The following is a 21,022-nucleotide window of genomic DNA, read 5'->3' on the forward strand; positions in this document are numbered from 1 at the left end:
TTCACGAGGGTGTCAAGGAAGGAAACCCTTCTTCTGAATTTACTGATCCCAATTTTGGAAAGTGTTTCTGAGAGAAAGGGACGCCCAATGTCATGGGTTTCCTATGTCGAGGCTCCACCTGCATCTGGAAAAGGGGGAGCCATTTAGCTTACTGGACTGCTTGCCTGTACTGTATGGCATGGATAATAATGGGGAGGTGGTCTGGCGATGTAAGATGACTAAATCCTTTGTTAATATCCCCTGAGCCCACACCGTTGCCCAGGCGTCACAGAAAGGGGTGGCATAGTCCTAGCCCTTGATGGATTTGTAATCTAAACTGAACGTATTTAACATTTAAAGGAGAACTTAAAAATATGCAGGTTAATTCCACTTCCTAAATATTTATTAATTGCCATTAGCTTGGGCCATTAAACACTCTCTTTTTAAAGCCCCATCTTTCTTTGCCCTTGCTAATGGAGCGTTCTCAGTAATAGGCTTTTTCTCTTTCTTTAAAATGTTCTTCTACGGCTCTTCTCTTTAAACTAAACTAAGGAAATATTATCATAGCTGAAATCTTTCCCTATTCAGCTAGAAATGAGCATTTAACTTAAAACAGATTGCAGGTTAAGCTTTAAAGGGCCATTAATTAGTAACAGTACCACAGGAGCAAGGTGACTGGATGGCTGAAATCGGGCAGAACAGGCCTAATTTTTGCTTCTTGTCCCATGTGACATTTGTCCTTCAAAAGTACATTAAATGGGGCGCCTGGGTGGCTCAGTGGGTTGAGCCGCTGCCTTCAGCTCAGGTCATGATCTCAGGTCCTGGGATCGAGTCCCGCATCGGGCTCTCTGCTCAGCGGGGAGCCTGCTTCCCTCTCTCTCTGCCTGCCCCTCTGTCTACTGTGATCTCTCTCTGTCAAATAAATAAATAAAATCTTTAAAAAAAAAAAAAGTACATTAAATGACTGGATGGGGTAACTTGGTAGACTTTCAGCGTGTGACCCGGCACATGGAAAGTTCTCAGTGACTTGGAAAGTTCTCCGCCTTTCCCCCTCTCCCATCTACCTTCTTTGCTCTCACTAGTTCCCAGGCCTTCCACCGGATTATGAAAGCAATGCCTCAAACTCCCTCAACCTTTCTCAACCTAGAACTTATCTCTTTGGCATCCCTTGCTTGGTGGACTTTTCGGATAACCTCCCACCACCCCCAGGTTCCCCTGTGGCCCTGCTCTTCCTGTCACCATCCTCCACTCTGTATCGTCCTTCTCCTCCTTTCTGATGCTTCCTTACCTTCGTCAGCTAACATGCTCTATTGCAAAGTCCAACACAATTTTCTCTCAATTCTTTTCTTCTTAAGTTATGGGCTCTTTTCTCCTACCTGCTGGACCAAGCTTCCTGAAACAAAGTCTACGCTCCCTCTGGTTCCTCATCTAAAATCTGCTCTTTGCTTCTTGCCATCTGGCTTCTGCGGTTGCTAAAGTTTCTTTTCCAGAGACCGGTCATAATCTATTTACCAGATGGAGTGACCTCTTCTCATTCCTCTTCCACCTGTCCGGGGCATGTGATCCACTCTCTTGATTAAAATTTTTCTTATTGTTTTTATCTCTATCCGCTGCTCTTTACCCTGAGCTGCTTCTGTTTTGCTCTTGATTTGGGTGCAATAAGAATTGGCTAGGGAGTGATCTAAGAATCCAAACCCAGATTAAATCCAATGAAATCTGATTAAATATACACCAATTAAGTCTGATTTCTGATCCCAGTGATCCTTCCTTAGAGCATCAAAATTTTTCTTAGACTATTTAATGTAGAGAATTATGAAAATCAGACTTAATTGACCTGGGGGCTGTATCCTGACATTTACTTCCTAAAGGCTCCTCAGCACTTACTTACTACTCCTCAGCATTTACTTCCTAAAGGCTTCTCAAGGACCGCTTGGACTGAGAACCATAACTCTATAATACCTACTTTTATCTTCAGTTCTTACATTATTCCTATTACACAGACCCAATTTTTTAGCTCTTTGCTGAGGTTCTCAGCCTTAATGCTCCACGGCACTTCACTTTCTAGGTGGTCCAAATCAAACTCATGTTCCCAAGTCTAAGAATCTCTTCTAAGTTTATAGGGCTACCATTCTCCTAAGCTGGAAACCTAGAGGCCACCCTTAAAAATGCCCTCGGCATTTCCCCCCCCCCAATTCACTTATTTGCCGTGCCCTCTAGATTTTATTGCTGACCACTTTTAAATCTATTTTCACTACCATCATCCAGTGCCCCATTTTAAGACCTTATTGTAATAACTCCTTACCTGGCTTCCCTGCCTGCAGTCTTGTCCCTCTTCATTCCATCTGCCACCTGCTAGTAGATAGATCTGATTGTATCCACTCAATAACTACTACTGGATTTCTCTTACCCAAGAGTAAAGTCTAAATTCCTTAGTGAGGCCCTCACAATCTAGCCCCAGTTCTCTAAAACTACTCTCCTCTAACCTAGATTCCCACTCCATGATGTTCCCCATAATGCAGTCTTGGTTCCTCAATCAAGTCATGTGTTCCTTCTTGCCTTTACTTATACCACTCTAAGAGTGGATTCAACTCAGATGGTCCAAATGAAGAGGATATTTAAGAGACACAGTCAAGGTAAAGGGAAACCACAACAGTGTTTAAGACATCCAGAAACTAGCAGAGTGGAAAGCTCTTACCTTCGATAGGCTCAAAGGGCTAAGGGGATTAGATATTGTCACCACAGCCAAGGGAGAGCTAGAGTCATGGGAAAGGGGGCCATGAGTAGGAGCTTTAGGCTGGGAAGGTGGCAGCCACTGCCAAACCACAGTGCTGACCCAGAGATGGGACAGTGAATAAACACCCGACCTCTCCTCCTGCCTCTAATCTCTGGCAGGTGTCTTTGATTGGCCAAACTCTACTAAAACCCAGCCAGCCACCAAGGATGGTCAGATGTTGCAGTCTCTAGATTATAAAGCAGGGCAGAGAGAGGCAGAGAAGGGAATGGTGGTGTGTGGGAGGGGGGAATTAAATGGAGAGATTAATGAAATGGAAATAAATGGAATTTAATGGGAGATTAAATTAACCACAGAATTCCCTTTTATATATAGCAAAATCCCTTGTATCTTACAGGACATGGTTCAAATGTTGCCTTTTATGTCGTCTTCCCACATTTGCCAATCCCAAGATCCAGTTATTATTTCACTCTTCTATGTTCCCTTGGCCGTTGTTATGTTTACGTTACTGCAGCTATCAGTCTGACTTATGATGCAATTATTTATGTATCTGATTCCATCTCTTGCATCATATTTTGTGCTGCTGGAGGAAGGGGATAGCACTTCCTTTGGCGCCGTGCCTTGCAGGTAACAGGCACGCAGTAACTGTTGGTTGAATTTAATTGCATTTTCATGTTATCGCCTTCTCTGCCTCTGTCAGGGAGATTCATACATACTTGTAAAGCGTAGTTCTCACATTTTTTACATTCCCACTCTTCTTAAGAGTTCCTTTTAGTCTTCTTCAGCTTCTTGCTTCATTTTCTCCTACTTACCACATTTCTTAAGTTAGATACTTAAGCCTCAGCTCACCCTCAAATTGGGAATACTGCTGTCACTGACCCTGGCAAGGGTGTCTGGCTAGCTTCAGTCCATGTCTTGAGTGGCGCATATGTAATTTTTTTTTCTCTAATTTATGCATGCACCGAGCTTAAAAATGAAGTTGCAGAACCCAATTTTTTATTCTTCATTGGACTTTAAACTCTTCTGAATAGGAGTTATACTTGGCTTAACATGTTTTGCATACAGAAAAGGCTGTGAGCTGCCTCCATTCTTTATAAATACCAATAGCAAGGGCAGCTAACATATTTTTATTATGCAAACGCTATTCTGCGCTGATAGTTTTGATGCACAATGGTATGTGGTTTTGAGATTTCTGTATGAAAAGGAGTATTTTTAGACCCAATAAAAATATTATTCTACATTTGTGACATTACTAATGATAGAAATAATAGCAAAAATTATAATTGCCATAGCAGTTCTGAGTTTTCATCTCAAATATTGTATTTTTCATATTAAGAAGTTTAACTTTATTTTTATTTTTAACCTTTCTTTTTCTTTCCTTAATATGCTCACTCCTACTTTCTTGAACATATGGAACATAGTTATTACAGTTGTTTTAATGTCTTTGTCTTCTAATTTTATCACCCGTGTCATATCTTTTTGTTTGTTTGTTTGTTTTGTTTTTTAGGGAGACAATTCTGTTTATTTTCAAACAAGAAACAAAGTGTGGAGGTGCTCTATACAAGTGGTAAAAAGATACAAAAGACGGGTGGGGTGGAGAGGAGACTCAATAATGCACAGCATTATTCTAAGTGAGCTTCAGCTCTTCATTCTAACACTTGAGCCAAGGACAACCATCCTTTCTCACTAAGGCTGCAGAAGAACTAAGGAAACTGGACTCAGTTTATCAGCTCCTACAGGGCAGGCTCTTTTAAGCTGATGGAAGAGGTCACTGTGGTCTGTTGGGAGCCCCGTAGCAAGCACAGAATGGATGCTGACAGTGGTCCACACGGCCAGTGGGGGCCAGCCTTGGCACCCTAGGTCCTAGGCTTCTCTTGATTCTCAGTGATAAGCTTGTCAGTCAAATACAGTTGGCCCATGTGGACCTGTGGATGATTTATTCCAAGGTCTCTTTTGGTTTTATTCACTAGGGTTTGAATTTCTTCAGGATCCTTTACATTCTTATTGTCCTCCTGACATCATAAGTTCTTTAACTGAAGGAGCTGAAATGCTTGCTCTTTCTCAGCATTGCTTGTTGCAGATTCAACATGTGTGTGGGGCTGGAGGCAGCCATTTTGGAAAGAAAGAATACATAAATAAATGGGTCCTCTTCAAGGAGGTCCCAAGTTTAACCCAACCCACAAAACTTCAGCCTACGTGAAACCACAAAAGAAATAAAATGCAGTGAGCCTCGGTCTTGCCTAGAGGGCTGGGCCTCGGCCTCGGAGAGCCCGCCTGCGTCAGATCTGTTTCTGTGGGTTGATTGATTTGTTTTCCTCATTATGGGTTGTATTTTCCTGCTTCAGTTTGCATGCCTGGTTAAAAAAAAAAAAAAAAGAGTATCAATAAAAACATTGGATGTTAGGCATTATGAATTTCACATTATTGGCTGTTTGATTCTCTCTGTCTTTCTATATTCCTTTAAATATTTTTGAGTTGTGTTCTGCGACAGTTAAGTTACATAGAAACAGTTTGATCCTTTTGAGGATTGCCTTTAAATTCTGAAAGGAGCAGACCAGCCTTTAGAACAAAGGGCTAAGCGGGCCTACTAAAGAGGCGGTAGCTTTCTGATACTCAAGCCAATGCCCAATGTGTTAGAAAGTTTTTCCATTTAGATTGTTGGGAATGTGAAGTATTTCCAGCCCTGTGTGAATGCCAGTAATTGCTCCTTTCAGCTATTTTTTTTTTCTTGGCCTCAGGTAGTTTCCATACACATCTATGTTAATTAAAGACTCAAGGGGGAGACCCTGCAGATCTCCAGTACCTTCTCTGTGTTTAGCTTTAACCTCTCTGGTCATCTACCCTATAAATCCTAACTGCCTTAGCCAGTCTGAATTCTCACCTCTGCCTCTTCAACTCAGGAAAATTTCCAGGCTTTGCTGGGGTTCTCATGCCTGCGCTGTAGCCTGGAATCTCTCTGGGCAGTAAGCTGGGGTAATTATAGGTCCACTTCATTTGTTTCTCTTCTTTTGAAGATCACTGTCCTCTGCTGCGTGTTGTCCAATATTTGAAAACTGTTGTTAATAGTTAACTCAATTGTTAACTCAAACCACTGAAATGGTTTTCATTTGTTTAAGGTAAAGGGTAAATCAGGTCCCTGTTATTCTATCATGGCCACAAATGAAAGTCACAGATTTGACTTTTAAATGGGGGATAGGGAAGTATATTGGACCAATTTTGTATCAGAAGAAATAAGCTAGAGTATGACCATGGCTCAGTCATTTTACCTCTTCTTAGCTTTACTTTCCTCATCTGTAAAGTGAAGAGGTTGGTCTATACCATCATTAGGTTCTTCCCTGGCTCTTAAATTCTGTAATTATATAATTAAGCATAGGTTTACCTTTGCAGAGAAAATGGATATATAGTCTTCAAAGTGATTTTTAAAGATCTGGATCTATGAAGCTTTTACTTTGCCGTGGTAAAGTAAATTTAGAAGAGAAGATTTGTTTTTAGTGGATGAAGAAGGAATCTTAAGTTATAGGCTTGGGAAGGACAATACAAATCCCATAGCACATACCTGGGAAATGACCAAACAATTTGAAGAGGGCAAAATGTATAGGAATATTCTTTGTTTCATTATTGTTTACAGGGCCTAGGTATCATGTTTGAACATAGTGAGTAGTCAATCAATATCTGTTGAATATCTTACTTGATACTTGAAACCATTTTTCTCACAAGGAAAAGTGACTGAAAAAGCAATTGTTTTTTAGTATATAGGAAAAGTTGGAAACAAACAAAAAAACCCATCAACATTGGGATTTCTTAGTGGTATAGCCATATAATGGAATATTATGTAAAAATAACAATACTGAAGCAGTGTGACAAGCATTAATATGGAATGCTTTCCAAAATATGTTGTTAAGCTGAGGGTTGCTGGGGGGAGGTGCAGGGATAGGGTAATTGGGTGATGGACATTGGGGAGGGCATGTGTTATAATGAGCATAAGACTGATGAATCACAGACCTGTACCCTTGAAACAGATAACACATTGTATGTTAATTAATTGAATTTAAATAAAAAATAAAAAAATATGTTGTTAAATAAAAATGTGAGATCACCATCTAAATTTTTATATCCTTACTTATATATTTCCCAATAAAAATATTTAAAAAGGAGTTGAAAAAGCAATGTGTATAATAGTCTATTATTTTATATAATATATATTAAGTATAAATAAAATCTGTTTAAGGGCTATATAATTATACACATCAGAGAATACATCTAGAGAGTTATAAAAATTGGTGTCACTAGTGCCTCAAGGAAGGAGGACTAGGGGCAGAGTGGAGGAGAGGCTCATTTTTCCCTTTATGCCCTTCCATATACCCTTTGCATTTTTTATCATGTGCATATGTTATCTCATTTTTAAAACTGCTGTGACTTGATATATACATGCATATATATATTCTTCTTCTTTTTCAGTAAAGTAGCCAAAGTTCTCCAAAAGGGTTAGATTTCCATAAAGCAGTCTGGGAAATGTCCCCCATCTCTAGATTACTTGCTTAAAGGAGCCAGAGCCTACCCACTCTTTCTACTGCTACTCCAGGGCACTTCCATGGCTGTAATTAATTCCTTATTCCTTGTGAAAAGAATCATTATAGTAAATAAACAAGCATCGTGCTTGTTTGAATACGGGAGAGAGAGAACAAGGCCATTTGTTTCGATGATTCTATATAGTATTTACGGTGTTTAATTAACGTTTATACTCTAACCTACCTTTCTTTCTGGCTTTCAGAGGTGCTGCCAAAAAAGCACAGGATGTAGGAGCTGAAGAGTGAGGCTGTGTGATTCACCGGATGTTAACCTGTGGCCAAGTTGCTCCTTCCCAGCGCTGCAGGTAACGTGTAAATATGTTTGTAAGAGTGAAAGGACACCCACAAAGTGGGTTGCTACCTAGTATGTTTTAGGAAGAGAGTTACATATATCTCTGGAGAGCTATCTTAAAACAATGACTTTTAGCCATAACCCATGTGTCCCTACACATGTCTGAGGCACCTCACGTAAAACCCAAGTATTTCCTGGAAGACACTGGGAGATATTTGGAAACATGTGCAAGTCCCAAAGTAAAAATCCAAGGCCGATGTAAGTCAGAAAAAGTGCTAGGACTTGCTATTATACGTGCCTAAGGCATTTTCTTCTGACTCTTGTTATCTGCTTTAAAATCTCTGGTGCTGTTGTCTAGTTTTGAATTCTTGAAATGCCAATGTAGCAAGTGGATAGTTAATGCCAGAAAGAGGCCTCCAAGATCTAACTAGCCAATGAACGAATATGAAGAATAAGATCCTGACTTCAAGAGGCTTATTTTTGTCATATGGGAGATATTAGTATGTAGAAATCATTATAACACATGTATAATAGGAAGGAAAACATTGCTGTTGAGGGGGAAATGTTATTTTGATGCAAATATACAATATGATACCATATATACATACACACACACACACACACACACACACACACACACACACACGGCAGTGTTTTGGGAGGTTTATATGTTGGCAGGAAGTGTCCTGCTTTCCTCCCCAATCTGAACCAAAGATCAAGAATTTAACAAAAGGGAGGACACTACTTATAGTGCCAGATCTAGCATATAAAAATGCGGACTGCTCAGTTAAATTCGAGTTTCAAGTAGACAACAAGTAATTTCTTAACATAAATATGTCTCGTGCAGTATTTGGGAAATACTTATGCTAAAAAATGATTTGTTGTTTATCTGAAAGTCAGATTTAGTTGGATATCTTATATTTTATCTGCCAATCCTAGCTGCTCATAGAGTAGAAGTAGATGCATTTTATGTTGTTTTTCCCTCACTTCTTGGTTCCCTCATGGTAAGATGAGTTGCTATTGACACCTTCCACACAAATAGGGACTTCTATGTAAGTAAGATGAGTTGCTATTGACACCTTCCAGCAAGGGATGAGAATACAGCTGAATTCTTGCTATGTTGCAGAGCCAGAATGTGGGAACAGCCTATAGACTGACTTGCCTTAAGAAAAACTATGAGACAGACCTCCTTCTCCCCCACAAATAAACCAGATGGAGGTGACTTTATTATGTATGGGATGGAAGCTGAGCTTTTAAAATTTGGATATTAAAGGAAAAGGGGACTCCTGAAGGCTGGAGGACTTGAAGAAATTCCATACCATAGAAATTTGTGGAGGGAGTGAAGGCAGAGGTTTTGTAAGCTGGATCAGTGACCGCTGGCTATGAGCTGGGAGGTACCTGCTATGTGGAGTCAGGCTGACGGAGCTCCTGGTTTCAGGTCACACTAGCTTCCAGAGATGGAGAACACAGGATCGAGAAGACAAAGGTAATGATTGGGGCGCACAGGTGGGTTTGTCCAATGAATGGGATAGGATCTTGGAGACCATGTTAAGGATTCTGAGCTTAATCCACAAAGCAATGGGACTTCTCTGGGGGTTTCTGAGCAGGAAATATCATGATCAGGGTTATGCCTTAGAAATATTAGTTTGGCAGCTCTTCATAGAGGGATTGTGAAGGGGAGAAAGTGGAGACCAGGTGACCAGTTGAGAGGGGATACAGTCAAGGCTTTTGATAGTCCATACGGCATCTCTATGTGGATTATGAAGGTACAACTCCCCTGAGGGAATGCAGACCAGGGCAGTCATTTTGGCAAAAGACTGCCAGGCCACATGGTTTGGTACCAACCAGGGGCTAAATTTCAGCCCCCATTATCCTCTTAGTCACTATCGTAGTTGGTTAATTAACACTAGTGACTTAATGCAATAAAAATTTATTCCTTGCTTATGTCACAGTCCGCTGCTTGTCGGATGGCTCTTCTCCTAATGGACACTCAGGGATCCTTGCAACCTACCTATCTTAGAGTGAGACCATCTGAAATATCTAGCCTCCAAGATCACCAAGGCAGGGGAAGAAAGAGCTGGAGGTTCTTACATGAGCACTTATAACCAGAGTAGGAAGTAAGAATATCATTTCTGTCTGCCACCCATTGGCTAGTACGTGGTTCCAATGTTAGTAGAAAGGAGGCTGGGAAAATTGAAGGATCAGAGTAAGTTGTGCTGCTCTGAGTCTAGAAAACATTGGAAGATGATTTTAGCAGCTGAAGATGATTGTAAGGATATTAGGGGAAATCTGATGTACTTTATTCAACTTTCATTTCAACTATAATAAAAAATATTGTTTTTCTTGTATAAGCAATTTAATGAGCATCTATATCTAGCAGTTTGGTTTTTCTAGACTGTATATGTGGGAAATTTTGAGTCATCAATATAGGAGGTACCTCCAGACGTTATGGCTCATGCTACTCTCTGTCAGAGTATGACTGATTTAATCCTAAAACCATTATGTATACACACACACACACACACACACACACTCACACACCCAAGTTAGTTTGTGTCGGTTAAAATTTGTCTTACTTCATCCGCGTGTGATACTGGATTTGTTGTAATGAGTGTAAAATTTATCCCATGTCCTTGATGAACAAAGTGGTAAGTGGTAATTGGGAGATAATGAAAAAAGGATTAAAAACTCTCCTTACAGAATCAAAATGATCTGAGTGCAACCTTGTTTACCAGAGATTCGGTTAACCTCTCTGTTACTAATTAAGCTCATAGAAGACAAAGGTACTCTTCGAATATTCAAAATACTATTGCACAGTCTCAGATAATCAAAATAGACTCCTGGCCAATCAGAATTTTGCCCTATTGGTGAATATCAGCACTGATATACAACCAAGAACACTTTTAAGTACAAGGTCATGAGGAATCACGCAGAGCTTAAATAAATATTTCAGACTCATCCGTGGTATCCATGTGTCTTGGACTTCCAGGCAAATTCAGATTTTAAGTACTAGATTTAGTGCTTAGACTTAGTTTCACTCCATTTGGTGAGTAAAATATGATCACCACAGCCATATCTATCTGGGAGGAGTCAGTAAATGCATTCATTGTAAGTTGTAAGGTAGAACTAATCAAGCACATTTTGTCTTAGAGGCACACAGAATATTAAAAGTGAAAGAGCTGCATAGATTCTTTTATTAGGCCCTTATTCTAAAAATGAAAAATACTCCCATAAAAGGAAAGACAAAGTTAATTGGATTTCTTCTATTATTTAGGAATGTGGACATAAGTATGTGGAAGGTTTCTTAGGCTACTTTAAGAATAGCTATTAAAAGGTATTACAACTTCCTTGGAAACCATTTGGAGGATCTAACATGTAAAGACAATTTTTTTTTTTTTTTGGCCAAATCCTTTCCATTGACGTAAAGTCACTTTCTTCATTCATTCATTCATTCACTTATGCATTCATGTAATGTTCATTGAGCATCTCCAATAGCACAAGCACTATTCTAGACACTGCGGACCCCATCTGATTCAATGATCCTTCGTTAGGATTTTGCTTTTTGTAAATGAAGTATTGAGCCTGACAGAATATTGGGTTGGGAGCAGAAGACCTGATTCTAAATGTGATTATACTGAACTTTGACTACATTAATGATATGAAATAAGTCATCAACCAAGCCCAAAATCTCATTCATGGTTTGTCTCTTTTTTACCTAATCCATTATCATGTCCTTCACGATTTCTGGAATTCACCTCCTGCTGTCCATTTCATCTTCTGGTTATCTTATGTTTAAATTACTTTATCCAGAGCTGTGCCACATGGGATTGTGTTGGTCATCTACTGCCTGTGGTGGAGATATCAGTGCTCACCAAACACCCATGTGGTCCTTTGTATTTCCCAGTCCCCCTTGTTGTTAATTTAGAGCTACAGGATTTCTTCTTCTTTTACTAAAAAGATTTATTTATTTATTTATTTTCAGAGGTGGGGTGAGTGGCGGGCGAGAGAGTCTTCCAGCAGACTCTCTACTAAATGCAGAGCCTGACCCCAGGCTGGATCTCACCATGAGATCATGACCTGAGCCAAAAACAAGAGTGAGATGCTTAACTGACTGAGTCACCCAGGTGCCCCAGAGTGATATGCTATTTATATATTAGATATTCATAAACTCTGATAGAATTAGCTTTTAATAAAATTTGTCTGTAGGTTAGCTTTTAAAATGTCTATCTTTCCTACGTGAAGACAGTTTAGTTCCATTATCCTAGGGCTTTCACTTTTTCGCTGATTTTAAAAGGAGCCATGAGTGTTGCCTTTACATAATTCATGATTTCTTCTGAGCTCACTTGTGACAGTGTGAGGGGGGCTGAGTCATTTTGTTGGTGAGATGCTAGATGGTCCATGTGGAGGCAAATTCCAACAGAGTCTACCTGACTTCATGAACTAAACACTTACTGGAAACAATGCATCAGAGAATTTGCAGAGATCAATATGAAGGCTGAGCTTGAGTTGAATTGCTAAGGACTGGGGACAGAAGGACAGAGTAGTAAGATCTGTATGTGAATGTTAGAAAGATGAGGAGAGTTGTGGAAAGCTGAAGGGGAAAGTGAGGGAAAGGACTACAGCAGGTTGTCAGTGATATCAATCCCTGTGTGTATTTCCTTCCCCCACTTCTACTACATGCTCAGGACCAGAGCCCCTGCTGAAGGGGCAGCCACCACCACCTTGACAAGGTAGTTTGGACCAGAATGAGTACTTGACTGAGGTCCAGAAGACCTGTGATGTGACTTAGTAGAGAAAGATACAAAGCCCTGACAAGATTTCCTTCTCTGGAGAACGTGAATCAAGAAAGAGAAAAACTTAAGACTGTGTCTTATACTATGAAATTACAAGGGAACAAAAATCATGAGCCCCAGAAACCAAAAGTTAGACTAAAAACTAGAAGTCAGTTCGGGGCACCTGGGTGGCTCAGTGGGTTAAGCCTCTGCCTTTGGCTTAGGTCATGATCCCAAGGTCCTGGGATCGAGCCCTGCATCAGGCTCTCTGCTCAGCAGGGAGTCTGCGTCCCCCTACCCCCTCTGCCTGCCTCTCTGCCTACTTGTGATTTCTCTCTCTGTGTCAAATAAATAAATAAAAATCTTAAAAAAAAAAAAAAGAAGTCAGTTGGCACTGAGAAAAGAGCAGAAGAACAGAGAATGAGATGGGGAACGTGAGAGGGGTGGAGATACGGATCAGATCTCCAGCTGCCTTGGTGTCTGATGGTGCTTCAGCCACAGGGTCAGTTTCAGCTCATGCATTTTGAACTGAAAACAGTTCAGATCCTCTTTTCCTTGGAGTAACCTGAGTTGTTTGGTTCCTTGAACCTTAAAAAGCTCAGGTAGGTTGAATGGACTTCTCAGCTGTTTGACAGAAGTGCCCAGAAGACAGGGAGTATATTTTAAACTAAATGATCAGCCTTGAAAAAAATATAAGTTAGCTCCCCTTGACCCAATCCATGTGAGTTTACAAGTGTACTTGTAAACTCTGCCAGCACAATTTATAGGGGGTTGTTTTTAGAACCTTTGTTCTTTGTTTTAAATACCAACACTTGTACTCTAGCATGTACTGCAGAACTGAAACGACATTCAACCTTCGGTTCAGGAAATCTTGCCCATCACCTATTTCTTTTTCTTTCCGAGATTCTGTTTTCATGTTATCTTGACTTTGGATGTAGATTGGATAATAATAATAGTGTCCACAAACGCTTGCTTTAGCTCAGGGTTTTTTAAGGCGATAAACAGCTAACATTTGTTGTGAGCTAACTCTCTGCCAGGTGCTGTTCTGAAGAGCCTTATATGTAATAACTCATTTTACAGGCATGACAACCCAATGAGGTAGATAACATTTTCATTCCCATTTTACATGAATGAAAAAAAATAACACATGGTTTTAAAAAGTTTCGCAAGGTCTCATCACTATTAAGTGGCAGTGCTTGGATTCAAATATAGTTAGAATCTACTTTCGGAGCCGTGACTCCATACTGCCTTGTTCCCATGGAAACTGTAAAAGACCCTGACTAGCCAGAGGTTAGGAGTTTCTTGATCCCCCTGGCAGTTATACTGTAATGAAAATTAATTAACTCATTCAGCAAATATGATGCATAGTGGTGATCAAGACAGAGAGGCAGGGGCTCTGCCCTCCAGGGACCTTCTGGTCTTTCAGACTTCTGTCAGTTTGGTTAGAGTTAGTCTTTCCCTTCAGATTCTGATTTTCCCTCCCGTGAACTGATAAATAGGGTTTTGCCCCTGCAAAGCAGGACCTTGAACTTTGAGGACTTCAGCAAGGCCCATTCTTACTGGAACAAATATTGATAACATAGTGACTCGGGTAATTTTTGGCTTCTTTGGCTGGAATTTTTCTCTCTGAATTTTTATTTTTCTCTTGCACCTATCCCATCCTTCCTCAGTCTGTATTTTTATTTTTGGTTTAAAATTTTTCAATATAGTAGTATATATTTGTCTTTTTATATTTCTTTCAAATCTTTTTGGATTTCTCTTTTTATGGAGTATTAAGGATCCAACATAATTTATCAAACTACTATGGCATTGTATCAGGATTAGGTTCAGTGGCATGTAACAGAAAAACCTAGAAAACAGTGGCTTAAATAAGAGAGAAGCTTGCTTATTAGTTATTTATTTATTTGTTTGTTTATTCATATGAAAGAATGTTGGAGGTAGCAGCCCAGGACTGGCATGGAGGGGCCACAAAGTTGCCAGGGAGCCAGCTCCTTCCTCGCTATTATGCATGCTATCCCCAGGGTTTGGCTATCTTCCTCATGGTCCAAAATGGCTGAAAGGGCTCCAGTCATCACATTACGGCGCAGGTAATAGGATGCAGAGAATGGATAAGAAGGATATATTCCCTTTCTTTTTATGACTTTTTTTTTTTTAATAGATGTCCCACACAACATTTCTACTTTGATCTCAACAGCCAGACTTTAGTCATGTGGCCACACCTATGCAACAATAGAGACTGGAAAATATTAGGTTTTAGCTGAGTGGCAAGATGAGCATCTAAAAATTGGGGGTTCATTGTTATGGAAGAATGAAAGAACAGATATAGGGGGGTAATTTGAAGTCTCTGCTTTACATATAGTTGATGAAGATTTATTGATTCATTTTTATAAACTTGATCATATTCTTAGAAGTATCATTCAAGTTGTTAATGAATTTAATTAATTTAAGGATTTTTACTTCTTATTTTTCTACTTTATGATAATATACATACATTACATGCATTAATCACAGCTAAAATAAACCCACCTGAAATTAGTTTATGCAAAATAGGGAATATATTAGAAGAATATGGAGGGAAACCTTGGAAGAGGAAACCCACAGCAGAAGGAAAGGCAGAGATTCTGTCAACAGTCAAGAAAACCTGGAACTGAGATCTCCAGCATAACGAAGACACTTTCTTCACCTGTTCTTCTCCCTTTGTCCATCGACTTCATTCTGTCAAAGCAGAATGTGTTTCTTTACTTGCAAAAACAAAACAAAACAAAAACATGCCCAGTGACAGCTTTCAGATGATATATCCAGCTGAGACTAGAGATGACCTCCCTTCCAAAGTCTAAAAATATTGGAGGAATGGCTTCATTGGCCCAACTTGGGTCAGGTGTCCACCTCTTCAGCAATTAGCTTTGGCCAATGGCCAATCAGTAGTAACAAGGCTTTTCTTGCTGCCGTCATATGACAGATGTGTGGAAACAGGGGGAGCAGTTCCTATAGGAAAGGCAGTCCTGGTTAGGCAATTGTATAGGCTGTGCTATAATTATACATGATGGAAAAACACAGGTCAGTGGTCTGAATTAAATGAAAGGAAAGATAAAGGAGAATGGATCTATCCTAATGCAAAAAAAATTGATTTAGCTATGAATAAAGACCATTTGATAGGACTGCAATACATAGAATGTTTATTATGTGTCAGGCATTGTGCTGAGTGCTTTTTACATGTTGAGTCATTTATTCCTCAACCTATGAGCTAGAGATTATTATTCTTTTACAGATGGAAAACCAGAGCTCAGGGAGGTTAAGTAACTTGTCCAAGAACATATAGCTAGTAAGTAAGCGACATTTGTCTTAACTTCAAAGGTTTTAACTACCAAGGTAATATGTCTCATTGCTTCTCTATTTTCAGTTGGAAACTATGGTCATTTTGATGAAGTAATTATTAGTTTTTTTCCCTTCCTTCTGTCATAACAAAGCTATGTGAACTTGATAAATCTTGAAATGTATCTGGGTCTTAATCTCTTTATCTGTAAAAAGATTGGGTTGTATTAAGTTACTTTTCCCCCCTTGTTAATTCCAGTGACATTTTGTTTCTAAAGGCAAGAGCATGAGCTATTATATTTATAAAATTCTTAATTCATCCAATATTTGTGAGTACTTCCAAAGCTATATCTGTGTTAGGAGCCGTGATGAAATTAAAGATATACAAGATGTAATTTCTGCTCATGGTGTTATGGAGGAGAAAACCAGGATTATTATTTTGTAATATTACAAGTCCAGAGAAGAGAAGCCTTCAGGAATGATATAATCACCAGCTCAAACATATTTTCAAGGTTTTTTCTCTTTGTTTCCCATCTTCAGTGTGTTGACTTCATTTTAAGTTTAATTCTTATTGTTGTTAGATTGCTGCCAGTGGTAATCTCTGTTATGGCCTGACTCATTTGTATCTGTTAGGAGAGAATCCTCTCCCCTAAGCAGGACTAAAAATCCTTCCCTCCAGTCTGACTGGGCCAGCATACTCCAGGACTATAGTGGTTTTCAGGTATATTAGAATATACCTAAATTAGAATTAAAATCATCTAAGACCTAGCATAACCTAGACTTCAAGTCATACTGCAGTAAAAAACAACCCCAAATCTCAGTGGCTTAAATAATAAAGGTGTATTTTTTATTCATATATCCATCCTGACCTGATGAGGGTGGGAGGTGGGGTGTTCCACACTTTCCTCTTATAGGGACCCAGGCTAACAAAAGCTCTATCATCTTCAATAATATTGGTTTTGAGACCGGGGCAGGGTAAACACTGTGAGAACTTATACTTGCAATTAAATTTTATGCCTGGAAGCGATACATATCACTTCTGCCCACAACCCACTATAGACTAGTGGCTATAACTAGTAACATGGTTCAGTGGGGTTGAGTGGCAGGGATGTATTATGAAAATATGATCTCTTTATATGCAAGGAAAGAGGGAGTAAGCAAGTCTTTACCATCCTAGGGAATTAATTTACTGATTGACTTAGGCTAATTGAATTGCCCTTCTATAGCTGGAGGTTGGTTTGGTTACCTAAAACACACACACACACACACACACACACACACACACACACACAGAGTACGCCATTAATGAGGAAGTAAAAAGAGTGGTTGTGAACAGTGTGAACTGTATGATGCTTTATCTCAATGAAGAAGACAGAAATTTCAGCCATATAGGCAGATCATAGAAAGGGATAGTTTGGCTAGTTTCATAAGTCTTTAAATCCATCAGTTCATTTACTCTTCCGACTGGAAAGATTGCCTTTGTTCTTTAATAAGTGGATGTAAACTGAATTTCTATTTAAGGAGTTGGCTCAAAAATGACAAAAACATTTACTGGATTTCAAAGTATAGACCGTTTTTCCATATTTCATTGTTGTGGCTGCTGGCAATGGCTTGTCAAGCTGGCTAGATTTGTAGTTTTAGAACTGGCAAATAACTAAAATTCCATTAGACCATCCCCTTTATTCTACAGATAAGAAAACTAAGGGCCAAAATGGGTAAAATGATTATCTCAAGGTCACACCTTTTTGCATGTAATAATAACAGTGCTGTCTTTTGAATGATTTCCTGTAAGATGGAATCCTCTAAGTAAATGTACCTAGAGCAATGTTCAGAAAATAAGTACAGTTAAGAATTATTAAGAATGTTTCCAGGACTGACATTCAGTTGGTCCACACTAGCAGAAATGGAAACATTTCTCAACTATGTGGTAAGTAGCTGCTGCTGAGAACCTCTTTAGCTCCTCTCTGTGACCTCTTAGATCCCCCTATTATAATAATAGGATTTGTGTCAAAGGGTTGCTTTGAGAATTGCATGATGGAGGTAAGAGTTTATCATGGCGCCTGGCACTCAGCAATATTACACCTAGCCTATTATTTTTATTATAGTCATTAATAAAATGGTAGTAGTAAACTTCAAACCAGTTCTGCATGAATGTTCACAACTTTGGAAATGTGATAATATTCAAGTTCATTAACTTTGATCTAGCTAATCTCTCAATAAAATGGCTACTAGTGTATTCACTTTAACTTTCATTTTCATCTTTTCCATTGTCTAATGGTTAACTCCTCCTTGCCCCACCCACAAGACCCCACAGCTCTGGTTGATGACTAAGAATTTGACACAGGCTGTGTAAAAGAATATAATGTACTGACAAGGTTCTATTAGTACTTGGTATAATATGACAAAAGAATGTTCTGTACCGTCTCTTGCTGAGCAGAACTTATCTGTAAGTTTTCAGATAAGCAAAGATGGGTCTAAAACCTAGCTGGTGAGGGAATGGTAGAAGAAGTGGCGGAGCACTTCTACTTGCTTAAGCAAATATCAGAAACTAGGAGTGATGAGAGGCAGAGGCAGGCAGCTGGGGTGAGAAGAGAGAGTGAGAGGGCCCAGGAACAGCAGTGGGTGGTGGTGGGGAAGCTAGAGCTTGTGGAGAAAACATCTTTGACAGAGATGTGTTCTGGTGGCTAGTAATGTGTAGAACCTTTTGGAGATATTTTCCTTCTCAGAAACAACCTAGCAAGAGAGAGGCAGAGTTTTAGTAATTCCTTTCCAGAGAGAGTGAAAGAAATGTTAAAGTTGGAACTGTTGTGAATTTTTTGGAAATTCATTGTTGATCTGAAATTCAGTGTGTAAAGATTTGTTCCCAAAGTCAGTTGTATAACTGATACTTCCAGTTCTGAGGTGGCAGCTAATCCTGGGCATGTCCTGGAAAGGGCCTTGATAACACTGTTCTGTCACAGGCTGAGCACATTGACTCAACAGAGCAGAGTCACTAGAGAAGTAGTTTCTGAGTGTATTGTAGAGACACCCAAATTATCTGGTATTTTAATATGTAATATACTGTCCTACCAAAATACACTAAATTTTGGGCAAATATTCCTAGGACAGATTTTTTTTTTTTTTAAAGCAGAAGGCAGTAGAGAAGATGTATTTTATTTAATTTTTAAAAAAGATTTTAAACTCAAAACCCTGAGATCAAGAATCACATGCTCTACCAACTGAGCCAGCCAGGCACTCCTGAGAAGATATGTATTTTAATTCCTACATTTGGAAAGGAAAAATGAAGGCCAGATGGAAAATCGGATGTTTTGAGGCATATGTAAAATAAAGCTTTGAACTTGGAGATCTTAAAGTATTATATAAGGTAAGCTTTAAAGTTAAACATCCTTGCTAAATTTTTTTTAATGTGCCATGCTCTTTAATTTTATTCAAAATCTTATTTAGCTAATAACTACTCTTGAGATTCACAGTCACGTTCTGGAGAATAGGGTAACACTGTAATCACAAAAATCTATAACATAACTCCAAAAACTCAATGACAAAGGTTATATACAGAAATCTAACAAGTTGAAGTCTAGAATTTATACAAAATTGGTACAATGTATTGAATAAAGCAAAATGATTTCAAAGAGAATACCTATCTTGAATCCCTCTGATTTATCCATGTAACAACTTCAGTGAAAAAATTCAGAAGTCTGTTTTTTTTTCCCAACAAGAAGACACCTAGCCAATCTGTCCTTAAATCAAGGTCAAAGTTGATTGAAAATGTTGCTTAAATATTTTTAAAATGCTGTTTAAACTAAAAAGTAAATATCTATCTTACCTGACTTCTGAAAATGATCTAGAGTATGACTGATAAGACATTAGCCTTTACTTCATCTTACGATGGCATAAGCCTAAAATTTCCGTTCATTTCCGACAAACAAAGCTTGTGGCCCTTATAGTAGAATTCTGCTGTTTGCAAGCTCTGCACAGGAACCTCTTTAGTAGCGGATGGCAACCGTGCATTCAATAAATCATTGTTGAATGATGATCTACAAGCTCTCTGAGCTAGAACATAATCCTGGCTCTGCCAGTATCTTTTTCGTGTAACTTCAGACAGGTCACTCTACTTTTCCCTCAACTTTCTCTTCTTAAGAGAGATAACAGTCATAAAGATGACTGGAAACTATTTTGCTGAGAGCTTTTTCCTTAAAGGACTGACAGTAAATACCAGAGTCACAGGGTCCAGGAAACCTAAGAAGAAGCCGAGCTTCTTGAGGACAGGGAACTTTTTGTCTTCTTTGAATCAGCTGTTATCTTATTTGTTTTTCTGTAATACAGTTCCTGGCCTATAAAAAGGCCTCAATAAATACTGTAAATTTATGAACGTTATTAGGCAGATTGCTGTGTTGGCAGGCCAGTGCCTTGTAAATCTCTTTTCCGTGATCCTTTCCATACTCAGCATCTAAAACTCCGCCGCTATTTGTTTTGGGATAAGTACCCAAGGCATTTACTTAAAAATACCCAAGTCCAGAGAAAAATTTTTTTCTGGGCTTGGGGCACCATGTCGCTTCCCACGTCGGCACAGCGCTCCAGGCTTGGGATCTGGGTCCCGAGGCTACAGGGAAGAGTTGTGTACGGGAAGCTCATCCTCCGGCCGTCCGATTGGTCGGCTCGCACTCCACTCACACGGCTCGTGTCTCTGATTGGACCCCGTGGCACCCCCTCCCTCGGCCCGCGACTACTTTGTGTGCCCCGGCTGGCGCGCTGGGGCCCTCGGCTCTGCTCGCGGTCTGGGCTGGTCAGAGCTAGGTCTTCGGCCCACTGCTCTGCATCGCGGGCGCCAGGAATTTCCCGAGTGCGAGCGGGTAGGAAGCATCCTAGGGAACCCCTGTCCCGCACCCCCAAGTTCTCTTTCCCGTACCGAATAAACTTCCGCCTCAAAGGGGCTGTCGCAGCCCCGGGTCGGGGCAGAGGCTAGGCATCAAACGCAGGCCCTTGTGGGAGGTCTTTCTGTCGGGGCAAATGTGGAAACAGCTCTCACAAGATAAAAGAGGGCTTCGCTAGTTGCATGTGGGTGCGATGCCATTCTCTGGTCACGCCGCAAGCTGCAGTCGAACGGCCAGACCTGGGCTGCAGGGGCTGAGCTGCCGCGATCCCCTCTAAAAAGTAGCAGGAAGCCTGCTTCAATCTCCAGTACCAGTGCTCCTTAGGGGCGCGGAATGAACTGGCTCGGGCCAGTCCGTTCCCCGGCTGTCGAGAATACGACATTCCCTGGAGATGGCGCTCCCGGGAATGGGGAGTTCGGCTCGAGTCGAGCCGCCGTCAGCCTCCGGCCTGCAGGCGGTAGAGGGCGGCCTACGCTCGTGTAGGAAGCAGGCGCCCA

The sequence above is a fragment of the Martes martes genome (genome assembly GCF_963455335.1).
Source record: "Martes martes genome assembly, chromosome: 7".
NCBI classification, from domain to species: Eukaryota; Metazoa; Chordata; class Mammalia; order Carnivora; family Mustelidae; genus Martes; species Martes martes.